The following is a 22,545-nucleotide window of genomic DNA, read 5'->3' as shown; positions in this document are numbered from 1 at the left end:
ACAATCACACAAGCGTGTATCTAAATACACATGAGTGATGACACCAAAGCCAAAATATACCTCAATGAGGTCCGTGCATGCACCCCGAGACACAAACACACACACACACACAGGCATCGACACAATAGGAACTAAATACTGCTGATAAATAAACGTCATGCAGTAAAGCGGTTTTAAGCCAGTACAAAGCAGCAGGCTGGGGAAGGGGATTGGGCCAGAGCCAGTTAGAGCCACAGGCTCCTTTGTCAAACTGAGCCGGGATTTAAGCCTGCTGGGAAGACTGTATGCATGCGTGTGTGCGCGTGTGTGTGGCTGCAGTGTGCATATGGTAATATGGTAAAACAGCTGTGTTAAGCGAGTGGCATGCACAAAAACATAGTGACACGTTAATGTTTTGCTTTTGGACAACCTCTAGCTTTTTTGTTGTAGCATAAACACATGATTGAATGCACACTCGCCTGAACACACACACAGACGCACACACACAGAACTATTTCTCAGCCGTATATCAAATCTGAGCTTATAGCTCTCTGGTGCTGTCCATTTACTCCAGGGTCCATCTGGGAGAGCCAAAACTGATAGAAGCACACCATAATGGACTTTTTATAAGCTACTGGACGGACAGACCCACTCCATCTCCCTCACTTCTCTCTCACCTCTTTCTGCAGATATGAAGAGAGAAGTAAAATCTGGTTGGTGGAGGACAGTGTCTGGCTGACTGTGGGGGCCCTCAAGGTCATTTGTGTGCCTTCACAAAATGGATTCAGAATCGAGTTTTCTCATCCCCACTGGCTGACTGGAGTTTCACACCTACACACATAAATATATAGGTATACACCTATCAACACAAGTCCTGGTATACTTCTAAATTGCCTTTGTTTCATTCTCACTTACATTTTCAATCTTTAGATGCCCTTTTTTCCCCCAGTTTTCTTTCTCTTACTAGATATTTTGAAATCCTCCAACTCCCACACTGCACAGTCACTTGGTCTATCATTCGGCCCTCCGCCCCCTCTCTCCCTGTGTCTTCTACCTTGTCTTTCTCTCTTATCTCTCACTTCCATAACAAGATGAGAATTTAGATTAGGGCTCCAGAACTACAATCAATGCAATGACAGCAATGAGCATTGCAACAATTAAATCGAAGATAACCGCATTGCACCGGACTGATCAATTACAGACAACAGTTAGCATGTAGGTTACAGTGCAATTTGAATAGGCCCGGTGCAGAAGTGTTTACAGTCATGGCCCGAAGCGTGGTAAATGGATCGATGGGAGATAAGCCTGAGCCTCCTGATGAACTTGTTGCAAAGCCAGTGTTGCTGCACTTTTGTATCTCTGACACACAAGACACCACAGCTGCCGGGTGAACAACAACAACAAAAAAAAAAACTTAGACATTTTACTGCCAGTAAGGACAAAGGGGGGCAGCTGATTTATTTCCCCTTTATGTGGGTGGAGCTACAGGCACTGAAAGTTTAAGCCTTCACACAAGAAATATTGTTTTCAGGCTTGGATGCTGGGACAGGGTTCACTCAACAATTTCATCAGAAAGGAAAACACTCGACTGTTCACCTCGGCAACTCAAACTGCCTCTTTTATCAAGCACCTAAAAAGAAACAGAACAAAAACATAAAACATAAGATTTTAAGTGCATAAGTGATGTAGAGGTAAACATAGACTGGTCCCAGTATATAAATATTCTACATCTTACAAGCACTGTCTCACAAGATCTCATCAACTTAAATTAGCAAACACCCCAGATGGCTATAGCTGTGTAAACATCTAAAGGCAAACTCATCTGTTCAATGCAGTCTTTAGATATAATACAAAGAACCGGATGTAGGTTTAGTCTGATAGCATGCTAGAGTTTGTTAATTGTGGTTAGCCTTAAGGTGGGGGGCACAAATTTTGCTAGTTTTTCACATATTTGGTCCCAGATTATGCAACTAATTAAACTTTTAAAGGCTCTAGTGTTTATTTGTAGTAGCGTTGTTTTTTTTTAAATTTTGGCCAGAAACTTTTTTAACAAGCTAAAACAACATGGATGTTACTCAACCTGCTTTTTGTGGTTTCACTGTGGTTTCTCTGAGGTACATTAGGCACAAGGTTGTAAGACTTTTGCTGCATAAAGTTGCTTTACATAGATTTAAGAGTTAAATCATGAACTCAGTAGTGTGTGCAGACTTTGATCTTAGTCACATGTTGTCTCTCTTCTCCCTGCCTACATCTTTTCTAGCATTCTTCTCTCCCATTTGCCCAAAACACAACCTGAAAACATCCAGCGAACTGAACTTGGCATTTTTACATGACAACTGATATGTATATGTATGTGAAGCAGCCACATGAAAAGATTGATTACGGCTCACATTTGCCTCTGCAGTGGGATGCGGTTGCCATAGTAACACCGTCATGCTGATGCCGTTAAGAGATGGTGAGTACACGTGTGTGTGTATGGGGGGGGCATGCAGCGAGGAAGAGGGAGGGAGGAAGATTATAAATCAGAGTCTGCTCTGGGTCAAACAAAGGGAGGTGAATGGAGTCTACAGACAGTTGTTCCCAACTGTGGTGAATAACAGCTACCTTTTTTTCTGAGCTTGTAAGTATCTGTCCTATCTGTGTTCTGTTTATAAGCGCCACTGTTAATGTTGGCCATGTATGGCATTGATTCCCCTCTCTGGTAATCAGCAATGAAAGCAATTGGTGTTTCCTACTAATAAGAATCTATGGCTGCCAAGTAAAATTAGCCACATCTGCCTACCACTGAAGTGCATTCGCTTTGTGTACACACATACACACACATATATATGCACAAACAACACAGCATTATCTGGCAGGGTTTTACATGAATCAAAACGGAGTGCCTTCAAAACAGTCTCATATATTCAAACTCTGGTTCTCCACTTGGTAGAAGGGGCCAAAAAAAAGATACTCAGGCACCAACTCTTGCCCTCCACTTCTCATGTGGTGTATACAAACACTCACACACCACTTACTTCTACTCTGTCAACTACCTTTCATCAGCAGGTAGGGTCAACACGGCGGGACAGAGGGCCAATCTTTGGGGCCACTCATGCTCAATGAACATGGCCATGCCCCCCAACACAAAAACACACCCACTCAGACATGCACTCTCTCACACTGACATGCTTAGTTTGGCTTAGCACAAAGCGAGATATTGCTCCAGTCTGCAGCAAGACAGGGATCCGAATCATTTCTGCTTTCTGCTGTATTTTCTTTTAGGCTACACAGAGAGATGAACCCATGTGAGGAAAAAATGATAAGAGAGCAGAAAATAGAGGTGAAACCCAAAAAGAAAAAAAGAAAAAAAAAAAAACAGAGCAGCCTAACAAGTCTGTGTCACAGCCAGGCACTGATAACCCTTCTTTGAATCATCAAAATAAGATTGTGTCCCAGATTTCTACAAGGTTACCTCGTCTTTCAGCTGGAAACTAGAGATTGAGTTGTGAGTTGCATTGTAATTGTTACCACTGATGTGTATTTGTAGATATTCTTTCTGTGGACTGTGTACTGTATGTACTTCTTTGCAATTATAATGCTTTGGCACCGTCTGATGCAGCTTTAAATGCACCATTTGTTCTGTACAGATGTGTTAATATCAACTTTATTGTGAACTATTTGGTTACAGTGTGTTCTGTTGTTGTTAGATCTGAACTGTTCTTCACTTGAGCTTCAATAATATAACTGCCAGACCTTTATTTCTCTCAATGTCTGCAATTTGCAGGCACACATTTAGAACAATATGTTCCACAAACAAGCGTGCTTAAGTAATAGGCATATGCTCACTTATATATACATGCTCAAATCCACCCACACAATGCTCTCTCCTGCCTGTTTAGTGACCTCGATGGCTTGTGCACAGAAGCCAGAAAAAGTTAGAATATGGAGACAGGAAGTTCAAGCCCCTGGACCAGCAATATTAAAGGTACAAAACCAAGACAAACATCTGTCCATATGTTGGACAGATACTGTATATAGACATAGTCATATATTGGGAAATGTACCTTTTTGAACAAATGTAGTAAATGTATTACATTTAGGGGAAAACGATGATGTCACAGAGATCAAAAACACTGTGTCTTAAAAGAGCCCTATATGAAATCATAAGGGGTTAAACCTCAAACACTATGTAAGTAAACAAGTCAACAAATACAGTTGAAGACCTGACTTTTTTTTTACCAGCTATATTGATTCTCTTTCTGCTGAGGTATCAGGGTGTCAGCTTAGTTGCATTACGGCTACAGTCACTAATAGCCTGTTCAGAGCAGGGGTAAATGGTAGAATCAACCATCTGTACAGTTTTGAGCTGAATGTAGAAAAAGAGACCTAATGAGACTTGTTAAAATACAGAACTGTATTGGTTCTTGTAAGTATCTCACTTTGTAAAAAAAGGTTTTCTTGCTTGGGGTCTTCAAGTAACTGCTGGGGTAAAGAAAAAAAAGCATTAACTCGCAGAGTTTCTCATTCACAATAATTATTATTTCCTTTGGCGGAAAGGATTATTAGCTGGCATTGACATATGTGACTCTGCGGACTGCCAGTTTTTTCCATTCAATGTCGAATAATTTCTCTTTCTGCAGAGGACTGCATTCTATTAAACTGCAAGTGTAACCAAGAACCTGTATCAGCTTTAGGGTCGGGACACAGGTGACCAGAGTGAGGTAAAATGGTGTGGTTGAAATCAACTCTGAAGCTTTTGTCTGTGTGGGCTTGTGTGAATATTGTCAATAAGAGTGTAGGGCATGGGTCTCTGTATTTGAAGTATTTCAGGAAAAAAATGTAACTTATAAAAAAAAAATTGTGCACTAATATCAAAAAACCTCCACCCACAATCTCTTTCTCCATCTTTCTACTTCATGCACCCAGTGTGCCATATTATTAACCTCTCTCTCACACCCACGGTGTATCTTCTGGGAAAGAAAAATGCAAAGATTGGACTGTGGCCCTGACCTAGAGTAAAACTTCTCCGTGTGTAGTTGTCCACTTGCTGCAAACACACACACATAGACAGCTGTACTGTATATGGCCTGCAGTGAGAACAATTTTCCTCTTTACAGGGCTCAAGGACTGTCAGGGCCTCATCAGTTGTTGAGATGAGGCCTCTCGGCGCGTTCATTCCTACTCCTGCCCTGCTACAAAATGTTCCAGGCAATTTATTCCAAGGAGAGAAAAGGTGTTGTGCAGAATGAGCACCTGGATAAATAGTCAAAAGCAAGTCGGGCCACAAGGCTAATCGAGGGAGCTGAGCAGTCATGCATAAAGAAGGGAGATCTATGTTAAAGAGTTAATTTCAGCTACGTAGGAGCTACTCCGCTGTGGGAATTTTAAACATCCTTAATTTTGAGAACACCATGCCTACTTAAATGATCCTGCTTTGAATCATCAAAATAAGTCTCTGTCCTAGATTTCAGCTTTCAAGCCGAAGCAAAGTCTGTGTGGGTGTGTGTATGTGCGTGTTTGCAAGCGTAAGACAGGACATAAAGCAATCATTCCCCTGAGAAATTGTACTGAGGCGTGATTAAAATCAAATAAATATTTTGATTTTATCGGTGGTTCATCATCATCACCCTCTCTGGCAACTTTTATGTGTTGGTTAGATAAGAACTTGTTAGTTATTTCCTTTTCATCAGATATTGAAATATTTCTCCATCTGCTTAAGTGAAAGCTTTGGAACGAATGTTTTTAAAGAAAAAAATTTAGGGGAAGTCAGGGAACACCTAAGTTATTGACACTGAATCTAAATCTCAAAGGCTGAAAAAAATTGTCAGTATTTTAAATGACCGGGCAAATACAAATAGATGTTCAGCAGGTTTTATGATGAAATTTATCAGATTTAATGCTGTAGCTACATCATTTAACAGAAAATATAGAGAATGAATGTACATCTATGGACACATCAATACAAAGTGCTTTATGATGTACAGCAGCAACACTGTATATTTCTAGAATTCAGTGGTCCAATGGGAGCCAGACTCACACTGCAGCCTTCCACCACTCACATCCTGCTGAGGTACGGGATCCAAATATTTATGGAGTTTTTTTCCTTCCTTCTCTATGCCTTGTGGTACCATAAGACATTTTTTTTAGCTTTTCCCAGTGGAGAGGCAAACCCTAAGCCCTGCAGTGCGAGCGCCAACCGCAACTCACACTGAGCTGCATGAAGCTGCATGGAATACATGAGCTGGTGTGTGCAGCTGTATAATCTGTTTCCTCTGGATTAAAAACTAAATGCAGATCAGAGGCGATGTTTGTTTTGGATTTCCTGCAACCAAATTGTACATAGGTACTGAATATGAAGAAGCCGTGCTAAATACATAGCTGCAGAGGACTTTTTTTACCCTGCTTGAAATGTCTATGACATAGTGTTATCAAGCCTTTACGGTATATATTCAGTTAAGAGCTTGTCCTTTAGTTTATATATATATAAACAATTACAGAGAAATGCCAAGGGCTTTAAGAAGAGCTAGAAAAGATGTGGAAGGTGAAGGTAACCCATGGTAATTGGAACCCTCGGGTCCAAACTAGGAGAGTGGCTCCAACAGATCCCAGGAACAACATCAGAGCTCCTAGTCCAGAAGAGCACAGTGCTGGGAACAGCTAAGATACCGCGAAGAACCCGCAAACTCCCAGGCCTCTGGTAGAGGACCCAAGATTGAGGAAGACACATGCATATATATGAATACCATTACACTGCATGGAGTATATAAAGTACACACTTTAAATTGGCATGTCTGCATATTTTGACTTTTTCATGAGCCATTTTATGGCATAAGGTGGCGTGGTGGTGCAGTGGTTAACACTGTTGCCTCACAAAGTTGCTGTTCTGCATCTGGTTGGGGCTTTCTGTGTTTGCGCGATCTCCTCATTCATGCCTGAGTGGGTTTTCTTACCAAAGACATGCATGTTAGGCTAAGTGGGGACTCTAGATTGGCCATAGCTGTAAGTGTGGTGGTATGTCTCTCTGTGTTAGCCATCGAATACACTAGTGACCTGTCCAGGGTGTACCCCACCTCTCACCCATTGACAGCTGGATACGATCAAATCCATAAATTGGAAGACAAATTTTGAACTGTAGATTGGTAATAAGAGGAGATACTGCTGAAAAAGACAAAAGTTCATAGCAAGTTGTGCACTGAACTTGCTGTGGCTCTTGTAATGTGCAAACTTCACACAACATTTTTGTTGCCTTAATGGTTTTCCCACTTTCCAGACTCTCAGCGGCTCTCTGACCTTCTCGTCGTCCTCTATACCCCATCACCTCTGAATTGACACTCGTCTTCTCCTGACACCCACTTAAAGAAGTGGAAATGTTTAGTGCTACTGAGTGAAATGATCATTTCCTCTGCTCCTTCCTCGTCATTCCTCCGCTTGACTTGCTGTGTCCTACTTCTGGCAAACTTTGCAAAAAGATTGTCATGAGGCTGTGGATTAGACTAGTTTGGAACATGGCATCAATAAGGCACATGTCTTTTTTTTATTTGGCTAGATCAAAGTGCACACAACACAGGATAATATCACAGTGAATTGCAAAACTATCCAATTTAGAAAGAGGTTTTAGACAAATCAAAGCATATCGCAGCATGTTTTCTACCCTTTCAAGTCTAAATAAAAATACCTTTATGGTTTCAGTGAAATTCCTCAGAAGACAAAAGAAGAGAATACAGGAAATATAATAACCAATACATGAGAAAATCATACAGGAGACAACTCTGACACAATGCTCGCCTTCAAAGTAAATATTTGCTATAAAAATGAGCTTCCCTTTATAGTTCCCATGATACAGATTTCACACACCGTGCACCAGTTTTTTAGTGTGCATACAATGAGGTAAACAAAACTCAGCTGCATTTCCATGGAAAACTAGTGATTACACAGTAGCAGGTAGACAGCCGGAGCTATTATCTAATGGGTGCATTTCGGTATGGGTATGTTTGTGGCTGTCATCTAATGCTGTGGAATGGGAGGCGATGAATGCTGTTGGATTTACCATCATTGCATCATCTCATGGAAAGTCACACTACTACCTGAAGTAAATAAGCCTCCGCCTGCCTCAACACGGTGCATTCTGTATTCTGTAGCCTACTTACACCAGAAAAAACATAATTTTTTTATGTATGATTGACAGGTGTGTGTATTTTCTGTTTCTATATTTTGAAAGAATGAAGACCAAGAATCATTATGTAACAAAAGAATGACTCTATATTGTAATGAGATCTTTTGTGATGTGATATTGATTAATGGTAAACCATGCAGCAGGAAAGGGTCTAAAGAACTGCTTTTAGAGGTTTGAAGGCAACACTAGTATTGGTGTAAAACTACATCATGTACCCTATTATAAGCTATATTATAAACAAACATTACATGTTTACTCTTGCCTTGTTGAACAAAATATGTATCATAAAATGTATTTTCTGCAGTGGTCCATTAGATTCAAATCATACTGACTCCTAGGTTCGCCTACAAATATATGCCATCCCTGCAGCATTGCATTGCTTTCTTCACTCAGACCAAACTTTCAAACCTCCCACATTTCCAATTATTTTCAGCTATATTTGCTTCCATGTGACTCCACCACACTGTTCCTCTCTATTACCTCCGTTTTAGTATCCATAAGTCTTTCTCTCTAGAATCCCTAGCGTCAGCTAAACGCCGTACTGATTAATCACTTGATTACTTCTAGCCGATAGTCACATTGATTAACTTTGCCACACGATGGCTTTCTGGTCGACTGCCCCATCTCTCTCTCTTTTTTTTTTGTTTGTGTGTCCTCTTCTGATGGGAAGCATGTCATGACCACAGGATCATTCGTGCAAGGCTCTGTTATGGAAGGTCAGTTATGTCCACGGCAGCTCCGAGAGATCACACACCACTGAGCGACAAAGAACATCGAGCTCCCTTCGTCACAAAGAAATAGAAAAAAGCCTTCTGTCCAGGCAGCTACACAATCCCTTGAGGGGATGTTGAAGTTACAGAGAAATAAAACATCTTACAGTCTTAAAATCTTGAAACTGGCTAGTATTTTTTTTTGTAACTTTAGCTGCCTGGTTTGAACCTGAAGCGTTTCAAAAAGAAAAAGAAGATATGATGCAACATGTATAATATCAAGCCTGTGTTTTGGCACATCAAGAGAGATATTTCAGTCACTTGTTTCTTCAAGGTGCCATTTGAGCTGCAGTGTGCTGCCAAGTCTACAAACATTTGAGGGGCCGCTGCTCCCTCCTCCCTCTCTCCTTCAATATTACACACATGCACAAATCAACACAGGCGATATGAAGCAAGGTCTATCTCTAGCTCCATAGGTGGTATCTGCTGAAAGGAGGAGATCATAAGTGAAATGAAAACAAAGACAAATAGAAAGGAAGATGAGCTTGAAGGCAAGACAAGACACACTTTCAATGGCTCCCTTCTTCCCACTGGAGATACCTATCTGTGTGCTTTTGTGTAAATGACTTACGTGTCTTCGTTGGGGACCGACAGATTCCATGGAGCACATGATAAAAGAACACTCAGACAAAAGACAGAAACAGAAGAACAGGCAGAAAAAAAGAAACACTTGGAAGGGACTGTGTGCTAACTGAGATCACCTAAAGCGGTGATTAAACAGTCTAGAGGTAGAGGATAGCTAGCTCAAATAGCTGCACTTAAGCACTTGAAGCAGTGAATGCACTAAATTGACGCTTGCACAGAAAAAACCCACAAGCGGGATCTGAAATCATGTGCAATTAACATGGCTGAATAACTGCAGCTTTAAACTTTTATCAACTGAAATACAATATTGTGGGATCAACAACACCTTTAAAAGGCTTTGAATATGAAGGGCCAACCCTTAGGTGGTCCAAGGATCATTACTACCATCACCGCGGTAATGACCCCCTTAAGCCAGGAGTTTCAAAAGGGGGCCGCTGTCCGAGCAAACTCTAACAAAGTAGCATCCAGCTCTGTTACACTTCATCAGAGCAGAACAGCTGTCTGCGTGCAAGTACTTCTTCTTCTCTGTATCTGTTAGCGCTGCTGCACACACCCAACAATTGTGTGTGCCTGCATCTGTGTGTCCAGGGAGAGGGTAATGAGGACCACTGGGGCTAGTTTAACCAACCAGGGTTCACTAGCGGAGAAGTGAGCTGGATCTTCAATGCTCCCTGGAGCACAGAAAAAAAAAGCAGAGCAGCTTCAGTGCTTCTCAGTCTTATAATCGCTATCCCACATTGCATCAAGACTCAGTACGTTATAAAAGCCTGCACACTGACCCTTCACCCCACCACACTCACTGTCTTTCGTAAAGTAAAAGAAAAGAAGCTTCGTCATGCGGGTGTGATGGGTGATCATCTTACTGTGACATCTGGGTTCAAGTTTTCTCCATTAATGAGCATACAGTATGTAACACTATGCAAGTTGTATTCAATCAAAATGAAAGTAAAATTCTTATTTTGAAAGTATTTTTGAAAGTAGAATTAAAAACCTTAAAAACCTGAACGTTTTCAGATGTGCATACAGTTCTCAGTCTAATTGAAGGTTAAGCAGGTACATATAAAAAAAACATACTGACAAACAGAAACACACACACACACAGCAGCCTCATCAACTTATATTGATTTCCCGCTGGCCAACCAACTGCTTAGCCATCTTTGTGGTGACAGGTTGACCCATGAGACCTGTTAGATGCTTGTGTACACGTGCACACATAAACACACACACAGAGGGAGCCTTTAGGGAACTTCCCGAAGCATTTATTGACCATAGAGAGAAAGTGGCTATTAATCTGACAAAGGCTTAAAAGCCTGCCACCATGCACATGCTTGTATGGCATGCATGTGTGTGTGTTTGTAGTCTGTTTTTTATGCATTTACAGATGCGTGCCTTAGCTCTAACACGCACAAATGTGTGTATTTCTCTTTGTTTGCTTGCATAAATGAGAGCAATATTCCTATGTAAACATCCAATTAAGACATAAATCCAGCTGGAGAAAAAAAAAAAACATCTGTTACATAATGAGCTCCTAAAGTCTGTCGTTTGGCCCACGTGGCACCTTTTAAAACACAAGGTGAGCCCGTCTAACCTTCCATTCCAGCAAATTACCGTCATACTGTTACTTCTGCCAGTTCAACACCCCGGAGGCAAACCTACAAGCCTGACAGAGCAACAAGATAATGAGAGGACAGAGAGGGACAGGAAGAGAGAGAGACAATGAAGGACAGTACAATGACTTAAAAATGACTGTGCATGCATCTGTGCGTGCACTTATGCCTCTATCCATCAATTAAAGCCTCAACTCTAAGATCCCCCACTTTTCATCTTGGCAACAAAGAAACAAGTTGTTTGTTGAGCATTAAAAATCCATGCTGCGGGAACACCGGGGTGCCATGAGGTCAGAGATGGCGAGGGAGAGAAAAGATCTGTCTTATGTTGCTGTTTCTCTGCCAAGAACATCAACTTAGAGGAATTTGTCTCCGGAGCCTTGTTATTGTCGACTCAGTGTTAGAGGCCATTGTGCTCTGAAGTGACGCACTAGTAGAATGGCACACACACACACAAGCTCGAATTCAATCGGCTCAAAGAAGCATTATCACTGTTTTTAAATTTTTTTTCATTGCAGCATAAAAAAAACTAGTTTGACATGTTGCTCGGGTGCTTAAGTTGGTGTACAATCCATCTCTGTATGTGTGTGTGTGCCTTTGGTGTGTCCTTTGTGAATGATGGCTTTGCTAAAGTGCTGCGAAAAGAAACATTGGTTTGCTACGCCTTTGATTCATTGCTGGTGTAAGAGAAATTTGCATAGCAGGCAGACTTAGGGCAGATCCGGGCTCTCGTTAGCCGGGTGGCTAGATACTTCATCATTATCATCAGGCTTGTGCTTCGGTTCCAACCACTCTGCCCTTGCTCATAATCTTCAAGCAGTCTTTGCAGTGGAAGAAAAAAAACAAACTCTTGAACAAATTAGGCAATGCATTCTGGGTAAAACAAAAAGCAAAAAACTAGCGGTCATATATGAATCATATATTCCATGTATAAACACAGTTCGGTTGATCAGTGGTCACTTGTACAGTAGGTTTCACCTCAGCCTCTTAATCTTGTCTACACAGGTATACCACATCTCTCTCTCTCCTTCTCCTTTGTCCCTCTATTTTTCTCTGTCTCTCACCCTGACAGGTTTGCTGCAGTCCTTTTGGGGACAATGCTTGTTATAGAGGACATGCTGACGAGTGTCGATCGATACTAACTCCCAAACCGCAGCATCAGTCTGGGAGCTGAGGGTGTGTTTGTGTGTGTTTTTGTGCATATACACCTTGCATCTGTGCATAGTATCTGTTGGTGTATAAGCAAGATGTCTGGCACTCAGGACAAACACATGCAGGTGCGGCTGTCATTCATTTCACCGTGCCCTTGAGGGTGTCAGCTCTCATTGCGTACGGGTATATGGGTGTGTTTGTGTGCACACACACACACAGATGTGCACATTATGTGTGTGATGGATTTAGATATCAGTTTATGAAGGATTATATGGACAGCTTCCACAGCTATTTTTCTCTATGAATATTTTACCATCATATAAACAAAACACAATTTCAAGGCAGCTGTGCACATAGGACAGACAGGGGAGGCACAGAGAGAGAGAGAGAGAGAAGGGAGCTGTGGCTCTGTGCCAAGTGTGTGGCATCAACAAAAATTACAGGTCAGGATCATAGTGGGTGGGTGCAACAAATGTCACCCTCATCCATAAAAAAAAACTTAAAGAAAATTTGCATTTTGAAAATGCCTATCTTGTTCCACTTGACCACAGTTGAGTGAGAATTGGCTGCAGTGGCATAAAAGCACTCGCGGCAGGGCACGTAAGAAAAGGGAAAACGAGACTGAGATGGAGACTAAGAATGTTTCTCCTTTCCCTGAGTCTTAAATCCGCCATGGGTAACTGCTGGAGTGTGACAGTAGGCTTATAACAGCCAGTGTGTCGATAAATCCCAAGCGCATTTATTTCCTGCAAGACCAAGAAAGCATACCTTGCTTTATGTCCCTTGCAGAACAAAAAAAAAAAATTTTTTCTTCCTCCACCCTCGACTTTTCCCCTGATTTTTTTATTTATTTATTAAGAAGTCTATAAGCATCATAAACTTTCATTCATAACCAGCGCTTGTGAATTGTTTGTAGTCTCCTCATCTTTTCTTCTTTCTGAATATTTGTTTGTTGTGTGTTTATTATGAAAATGCTTCTCATTTGCATTAGAGTGTGCAAAATGGAAACATTTGGTAGTGATTAAGTTCACTCCTCATCACATTAGATATGCAGATTACGGTATTCTTCAAAATAAAATGTAATAAAACACTAATGGTCGACCCACAATTATTAAAAAAAATACAAAATAAAATAAAAAGGCTTAATGGGATCATTATTTAAAGTTGCTCAGACAATTAAGCGTAATATATTTATTAAGAGTCAGAGAAACCTTAGAATCAACACCTCTAATGGAAAAGCCTGTAATAAAGAGGCAAACCTGCAGACCACTGCAGACACTGTTATTTTGTTCTATTGTCTTTTTATTATCACGCTAAAGCAAACCATGCAGAATAATCTATCAAATCAATTACTGTATGTAGTCCTTTCTCTGCAAGAATACACTATGGGATGCTTCACAAAGTAATGATTACATCAATAAGAGAAATAGCAGGAAACTGATCTGTGAATAAGCATCTCTGCGTGTGAGAGGTCACTAATCCCACTAATCCTAAACCGTGCTGAGACACACATGCATACAAAACAATGCCACACACTCACACACACACAGCTTCCAGTCAAGGACATTGGTAAAGGGGAATGTTAAATCTCAATTGACCACTTTTTAAAATGCCACACCCTGAAATCTATTTCCCGGCACCCTCCCTCTTTCACACACACACTAAATAAGTAGTTGACCATGGTGTCTCCCCCCTGCTCCATTACTCTCCCATGCAGATGATAGCATCTCTAGCCGGCATGGAGGGAAGGAGGCAGGGATAGAGGGAGGGAGGAGGAGGCTTCACGGCACTGCTGGAGACTGTCTGAGGGGGAGAGTTATCTCGGAAGCGAAGAGCCATGGATGAGTGCAACAGAATGACGGATGGTGAACACGCAGGCACCCTACAACAATGCGCATGCACACACACACACACACACACACACACACTTTCCCATGAGTTTTTGCTAAACTTGTGGGGCAAGATTTCCTTGTCTTGTAATGATTTCTAAATAGGGCCTCATTGCCCAGGGATGTATTTAATTGCCACACACCGGCTGGTGACGCTAATGTGCGCTGACAAAAAGAGAGCAAGAGGCAAAGGGGGAGAGAGAGCAAGAGAGAGGGGGGGTGGGGGGGGTGGGGTGAGAGGAGCTAGTCACACTTGTTTTGAAGTACAACTTTAACTTAGCAAGGGCACAAGTGACTGTCATTGTGGTCAGCAGTATGCGGCCCTTCATCTGTGATGTTGTGAACCTCTGTTAACGTAGCCACAGGAAGCAGCTGCTTTCTCATGTCGGCACTCTTTCTCCTTCTCTCACTCTCTATCAAACACAGACACACACGTGTACACCCTCATGCCAAGTCATTGTGTTTTTCCTGCTTTGCGTTGCCAGGTTCCCGCACAGCAACCATTATGTCTTGCTATCTGCGGCAAGCTTGTGGGTGTTTATTTGCCTGTGTGTGTATATCTATGCATATGTGGATGCCCATGTGTGTTTGTGTGTTGTGAATCCAGTATTTCACTAGGTGTCATCACCATCCAGTGAGACCCAGACCCCAGCAAATTCTTTTGCACCCTTGCTGATGACCACACTTACATGAGAGAATCCCTGTGTGTATGTAGGAATGCATTTATCTGTGTGTGTGTGTGTGTGTGCGTGTGTTTAGGTAGCTAACCTTCCTGTATTAGGATAAATAGCCTTGTCTATCATGTAAGGCTGTGTCTGGCAAACAGATTCCCCAAACGTCAAGCTAGATCAACACAAATGAGTTCCCCAATGGAGACATTTCTAGGGGGGAGGGGGGTGTCCTTGTGACACTTATCATGGAGGACATCTTAAAGGTACACAAGAGGTGTGGGTGACAGCCACAAAATATGAGCAGCTAGGGAACTGGGGACTGCATAAACATACAGGTGTATACAGTGAACTTAGAAATGGATCACGCCTTTAGGCAGCAATGTGAAAAAAAATGCATTTACATAATGGCAGGTGATCAGTCATATGCCACGGTGTTTGGTATCAATAACCTCCCTTATGTCTGTCTCGGTATGTCTCTCTTGATGTCAATACCATCAGCTTTGTCCTGGAAATAGATGCAAGCTGCACCTACAGCATCTTCAGAACAGCATTAGATAACCACTGGTTGTCAGCTGCAATGACACTTTCAGTATCATTCCACCTCAGAGGTGACAGGTTCCTCGCAAACTAAATCACTGCACATACCAAGAGGTAATTATACTGCCGCTGTAAATCTTATCCATGGCTCGGCCGGTTAGATCATCTTCTCACATGCTAGCATGCACACACATATGGCTGTAACATGCACACGTATGCAGGAAAAAAGCTGTGGACTCGGGTGGCCAGTTGTTTACCACATAGGTCACAGCCCTGCACTTCCCATGCACGATTGAGCTATAAGTAGACCACGTGCACCCAAAACTCATCTGTATAGAAGCTTGCATGCTATTTACAAGGGTAAAAGTTCAATTTGCAAAAGTGCACTGGTTAGGAGTAGTAGATCCATCAGTGATAGTCAACAGGTTGGATTCATTTAAAGACACTTGAGCCACTTGTAATGATTCCCTGTTGGGCCTCCTTCATACAATCAGATCTATTGCCATGATTCTCTTGGCATGGCATGTTCCTGCCTTTGCTCCTAGTACAAATGTGAGGTACCAGGCACCAATCTAGATGTTTCTACTGCTGGATCAGGGTTGGGTTGCGATGAGCTTCACAAGCTCCATTATGTCACATCTGCAACAGCATGCCACTGATTTACAAAGCTTCTAAATTAAAAATACATCAGTGTGTATGTGATCACTCAGAGCCACATTGCAATCATCTTTGATGCATAAAGGCTAACCAGGCAGGAATACTGTATAAAAAGGCATTTACTATGATGGGTTAAATCATCCAAAAGTCCATTGTCCATAGATGCCTTTTGTTGTTGACTCTCAGTTTGCAGTCTTTCTTCCAGTAACAGAATGGAGCTGGAATCACTCACACAGCACACCGCAGTAAAATAAAAGAATCTTTTCATAGAAGTAAACCATCACTCAGTTCAAACAAACAGCTGCTCAAATAAAATACTTTGCTCCAAATTGCATGTCAACGCTTTGTTCACACAAAATGTCATTGTTGCTGAAACAACAATGCAGGGGTTTGTGTTTGAGAATCAGTGTGCTGTGTCACACAAATACATCTCTTCTTTAAAAAAAAAGAGAAACACACAGAGACACATGTTCACACAACATGTCAAACCTGTCACAAAGATTTGCATGGTTGGAGTTTGAAATGTTTTTAAATCAACATGCAGCTGGAACGTTAGCAAAAAAAGTGTGCACAAACAAACACACATAAGGCCTAATAATAAAAGAAAAAGAAATGCAGGCCTCCTGAGAGTGTGTCATATGACTGTGGGCACAGGTGCACTATGGGAGGCCTGTCTATTTTCTGCAGTTAATCGATCACATGAAGTCACTGGAGCTTGACTGGGAGTCAGTGGGCCAGAGAGTGATGTAGACTATGAGTGTGTGTGGATGTGTGTGTGCCCATGTGGTGTGGTAATATATCTCTGTATTCCATTATCATCGAATCGTTCTATGACTGCTCTAGGACTGCAAGAGCCTTTTGAGACACTATGTAGCTCTGAGGCTTTTTGTCATCCACTCATTCACACACACACACACACACACCCAATAAAATGAACTCACACTCACACACACAAATGCACAGTCTCCGATGGCGGGTGTACATGGCAGTGGAAGGGGTCTCAGGAGGTTAGCTAATTTGGCCCACTGGTGCCTTAACCACATCTCCCTCGCTTCACTTCATCTCCTTACATGTCTCTCTGAACTTCCACACTCCTTTTAAAATATCCTGCTTGCAGACTCTGCCTTTTGCTGCCGCTCGACTCCTAATATCATAGAATTTTCATTAGGTGCAGGCAGAGTGATCGGCCCAATTCAGATCCAACCTTTACCCTTATCCTACTCCCTCAGCCAGGTACAGCTCCTGGGGAAAATATGTATGAGTATTGGGAGGTGAGCGTGTGCCTCCACTATGACTATGATGCCTCTGGTATGTGAATATGTGAGGGAGGAGTTCCTTGTTTTCTGTGCTTGCAGAAAATGTGCTACAGTATTCAATTTATAAAGACTATTCAGGGTGTTCAGCATCATGTGTGCCCTCACCTAAAATGCAGATGGTTGACGTGGGAGTTAAAATAAGACACGGTGTTACAGTAGAACATGTAGGTGTCAAGTAAGCTATGTCTGCTATGAAAATGTATTGTACCATCTGCACAAAAAGATTTATTTTGTTTTTCCCTCCAGTAAGATATTGGCAGTGCACACTGCAGCTGGACGGAGAGGTCTATTTATTGGCACATACACAATATATTTTCAGTTTATTTTTGATTTATGGCATTTTTAATGGCATCAACAGGAAGCTTGCTCATGTGCTGCATACCAATATATATACTGTTCCAAAGTAATCTTTGGAGAAAAGGGGAATGGATATAAATGACAAGGTGTATATGTGAGTGTCAGTGTGTGTGTGTGTGTGTAGGGGCCTTTGCTGGAGCATAAAGGAGCTCAGTGCTAAGCCTGTTCAGTGAGAGAGTCATAGCCCATGAGCACAGAATACTAATTCTGCTGCCACAGTCTGAGCAGACAGTCAGACAATCCCTTTTAGGTAAAATCTTCACAGCTACTGTATTTCATGGCACGCAATTATTCTTTGTCATATGCAGTGGCACGTGTGTGCATGTGCATTTTTCATTGTGTCTGCATGCGTTCCGGTAGAGCTGGGGGTTATCAAAACACCTGTATGTACTGTACACCAGCACAGTGTGAAAATAAACACCTCTCACCCATGCTGCTAAACACACACACATACACACACACAACAAAACTCACACACTTCTCTCTGCTCTAATTACCGAGGAACAGATAGTATTCCACCAGGAGGGGGATGAGCTGACTGTGTGTGTGTGTGTAAGTGCATGTGTGTTTGTAAGTGACGGGCCACTGGCTCCTGCTCAATGCTAGGGTGATCTGGTCCCAGGAGTCCCAGCCAAATCCCAGTCTTCTGTCTGTGATTCTGTCATTGTGTACCACCCCCCCTCCCCACACCCACTCTCTCTATCCCCTCCTACATGATATGACACAATCCACACCTTCTCTCTGAGCTAATGAGGATTCCCAATCATGTCTGTGATGCTTGCCGTAGGGAGAAATTTTGCAGGTGCCCAGCAATTATTGACTGTGCACATTTTACATCCCATTCGCAATTCAGAGTCATTAAATGTTCAGACATGGATAAAGTATTACTATTTTCTATCTATCTATAAATGTAGATAGATATTATATTAGAAAACTAATATACTATCTAATATAATAGAAAACCACAAATTCAGCTCTCAATACACTAATTTAGTCACAAAAGCTTGTAGTTTTGTTGTAAGTTGAAGATTGGCCCACTCTCACTTTCACTGTGCATCAGTAAAAAAAAGAAATAGAAAGCTCAAAAGTAAGTCCAGCTGTCCCTGCTCTCCTGCATCTGTACACACTGCTGGTGGACAATACAACTGTGACCTGAAAGTGTCACGACCGCACAGAGCAGAGAGAACACCTGGACTGCAGGCTGCAGCTTTAGTCTGAACTTTTGGGTTTGCCAGATCTGTATCAGCACAGATTAGCTTTTTATTTCCCGGTGCTGATGTATTTGTTTTGAATCATAATGTAAGTGTAAAATTACTGCGCACAGCTAAATGTAATCAACCTTGCCTCTTAATAACACCATACTACAGTGAAATTAATAAATAAATACATATGAAAAAACATACCCAAATACAGCTCTTCTAGCACACTTGCTTCCATTTACAGCCTCAAGTTAATGTGTTCAAGCCAACTAATTAAATTAAAGGACAACCATGGTAGCTATTGCAGTGTGATGGATGAGCCAACACATACAGGATGGTGTAATTTTCCCCTGAATGACTAATGAATGATTGAGAACAATGATGTTAGCTTCATGCTCTGTGTAAATATATTCTTGCACAAATGAGACATCCTTATGTCCTTACAGCCCATAACAGGAGATGATATATATGAACCCAGCAAGATAAATCTGCTGTCTGTGGGAAATTTTCAGATTAGGTTGGCTAAAAGCTACCGGTGGGTGTGGGTGAAAGCCAAAGAGGTGACAACAAGGTGTTCCATATCTCTGCTCAAACCCCTCATGCCCTGCCATTTTCAATCACCAGGAGAAAGAGCACTGGAGGCATCCACCATCCATCATCAGCTGTTTTTTTTTCATACACTGCAGCCATGAACTTAGCTAGACATCACCCAGGGGAGCTGTGCTGTATGTGGGAACACATACGTATGTAGCTGCCATTAAATTAACTTTACCCTAGCAGCTCTCCAGGATGTCCAGCTGAGCCGGTGTGTGACTAGAGCAAATCATTGGCTGGAAAACTGGCACCTAACTACATCTAAAGGCAAAAGCTAGGGGTCATTTACACAAAGAAATGTGCCTTGTATTAAAATGGATAGATTTTCATACCACATATATAGCTGTGATTTGTCACCCATCAAGTCGATTTTAACTGCAAGACAAAGGTTTGTCTGACAAGGGCATCCAGATCAGCAACTGAAATATTCACGGATGCCTGTGTAATATTCAATTATACATAAATTTATGAGCAAGCAGTAAAATTTTCTACATTAAAGTCTATTAAATCTACCTATCTTTAGCTCTATGTATTATCCTGATTTTGATATTTTAAATGTTTCTGTTTGAGGTGTGTGTGTGAGAGAGAGGCTGAAGGGTGTTGATTGACAGGAGAACCAAAACATCACTTTTACTTACTACCAAACCTAAAATTTGGTAGCTCAAAAACAGGTCTGTGTGTTTGTGCTCATGCCTGTTATTCAGGCTTGCATCATAAGTGGGGACCTTGTTGTGCTGAACTTTGCCATAATATTCTACAACATGAAAGTTTTTTTTTCCATTTACTGTCCAATAAATTTTATCAATGCATAATCTAAAGTCAACCTGTTGTGTGAGATCTCACTAAATGAGACATTGAACTATTCTGCAAAATCTTCCCATTCATTTTCTTTTTTTTTCATTTACTGCAATGTAAGAAATGTTCAGATAGAACCTGCTGTAGTACATGTTCTGTCTGAGACAGCATAACAAGGTCATCGGTAAGAAAACAGAGACTCAGGTCTTTAAAAAAGAAGGAAGGCTGAAAGAGCAGAGCACATTGTTGAAATTTTCTGCCTCTCTCCTCGCTGCTCTCTGTCATATGAGACAGTCTGTCACTCAAGTGTGTAAACAATGGCTTTGGTTCAAACTGTGTTGGTATTCTCTGACAGTGTTTCTGGCACTTGTGTAGTAGACTTTTCTCAGTACTCAATCAAACTTTTTCAGCTTACACCAGAATCTGAATACCCAATTTATATGGAAATAACATTACATATACTGTATATGTGGTTCAAATCTGTGTCACAGTAATACATTCATCCATTTGATGGACAAAGAGCCTGAACGTCTCTTTCTAAAACGATAAATATACATATGGACTGCAAATATAATGTCGCATTAAAGACTCAATTTAGCTATATCTGTAATTTTGAATGATTTTATTCTCCTCTGTCTGGGAGAATGAAGGACAAACAGGCTTCAGCACTAAATACCCTTCATTACTAACAGATTGCACTGGCACAAAGTAATGATGTCTTCACAGGTCACCTACAAAGTATAATCTCACTGTCACTGTACTTGTCATGCATTCAACCTGTGAAAGCTGCAGCGTATATAGAACAATTATCAATTAAATTATCATGTTCCAAGGCGCAATCCTGATGTTTGTGACTCTGGATCATGTTTTTTTCTTTTCATTCAATTTTCTGTCTATGTTTGCCTTATCCACCGCACACTATAAAATAAGTGATTTTTAATCATCTGTACATAATTAGGTCCATTTCAAGAGCTTTGTTTAAAAATTGTTTAATTATCACATTGACAATGTAAATCCACAAGGTCAGTTGTCTTATGGATGAATGTTCTATAGAAACAATAGTGCATTTGCAATACTTCCCATCATGCATTGCGATGTGTTCGTTGAATAAGGGGGAGAAGAAGAGTAGGAGCAAAATTCTGACAGCTCAGTGCAGGCTTTACAGTAATTCTGATGTTTAGGGTAATTAGGACACAGGAATTATTTGAAAAAAGATGTTTTTCCATGTGCTTTGTCCACACTCCTTGAGGCTACAACGCTTCAAGAGCTCTCTGAGGTTTAAAGCAGCCTCTGTGAGCAGACGGTGACCAACCACTAACCAAAATGTGAGCAATATCAAGGCTTCCAGGCAACTGGCATATGTTTTGATAACACTTGGCATTATTTTACAGAGTGCTGGGATCTGTTTGCTTTTTGTATCTAGCAACAGTTCAATATCAGTCCTGAGCAAACTGGTAAAACACATCTAGGACCTCTTCCTACACACCTTCTGTCCCCGTCCATTCTCCCTCTATGAGGTTATTAGATGATAAAATGCTCCCCGGCCGATTGAATCCAGAGAACGATAACCTTCCTGTTAGCAAGGTAAGACTCTCCCCAGAGCTCTTAGTATGTGTGTTAGTGTGTTGTTGAAGGCAGGCCAAGCCTTGCTGTAAAAATAACTGGGTTTTAATTAGCACTGTTCAGACTGCAAAACATGCCTATAAGCTACTCAAAGGCGAATCATTATGTAATTCTGCAAACTGAAAGACACACTACAACATCTCTTTGCTTATCTCCTTGCACCTCGACATTGGTGTGCTTTAATTAAAATAAATACTCTGGTGGCAGCGATGAAGTAAAATGATTAAGAAAAGCTTCCGTACAAGCACCGGATACTTATCTATGTTGCTTACAGGCACTGCTGCAGATGTACACATGCATATTTCCACGTGTTTTGTGTGTGAAGGGATTGTCTGCTTCATGCTAAATTCACTGATGTATGAATGACCCTGCGCGCCTATTTGTGCATGGGTGTCTGATCTTATCTTGTCCTAACATTGTCAACAGATGCCTTGCACACAAAACATAAATGTAAACTGAAGCCCTCGGAGCCACACCTCTCGGCCACATGGGGGGTGAATCTCTAAAATATAGATCAAACGGCTGAATTTCTATCAGGCATTACAAATCTTTTGATGGAAGGTTTAAAGAGCTTCCTTTGAACTGCTTCATTTTTTAATTAAAGGCCAACACGCAAAAGACAAAATTCGAATAATGTATTCTCTGTCAAGCAGAGCAGT

General features: G+C 41.3%; 1 protein-coding gene across 8 annotated transcripts in view; it reads right to left on the bottom strand.

Moving 5' to 3' along the window:
* The window catches only part of adgrb2 (adhesion G protein-coupled receptor B2), a 169,446-nt gene that overhangs the window by 94,400 nt on the left and 52,501 nt on the right, over window positions 1–22,545 (bottom strand). The gene's annotated exons all lie outside the window — the stretch shown is intronic.

Source organism: Parambassis ranga, chromosome 2 (genome assembly GCF_900634625.1).
Source record: "Parambassis ranga chromosome 2, fParRan2.1, whole genome shotgun sequence".
Taxonomy (NCBI): domain Eukaryota; kingdom Metazoa; phylum Chordata; class Actinopteri; family Ambassidae; genus Parambassis; species Parambassis ranga.
This window is presented reverse-complemented; position numbering and strand designations above follow the sequence as displayed.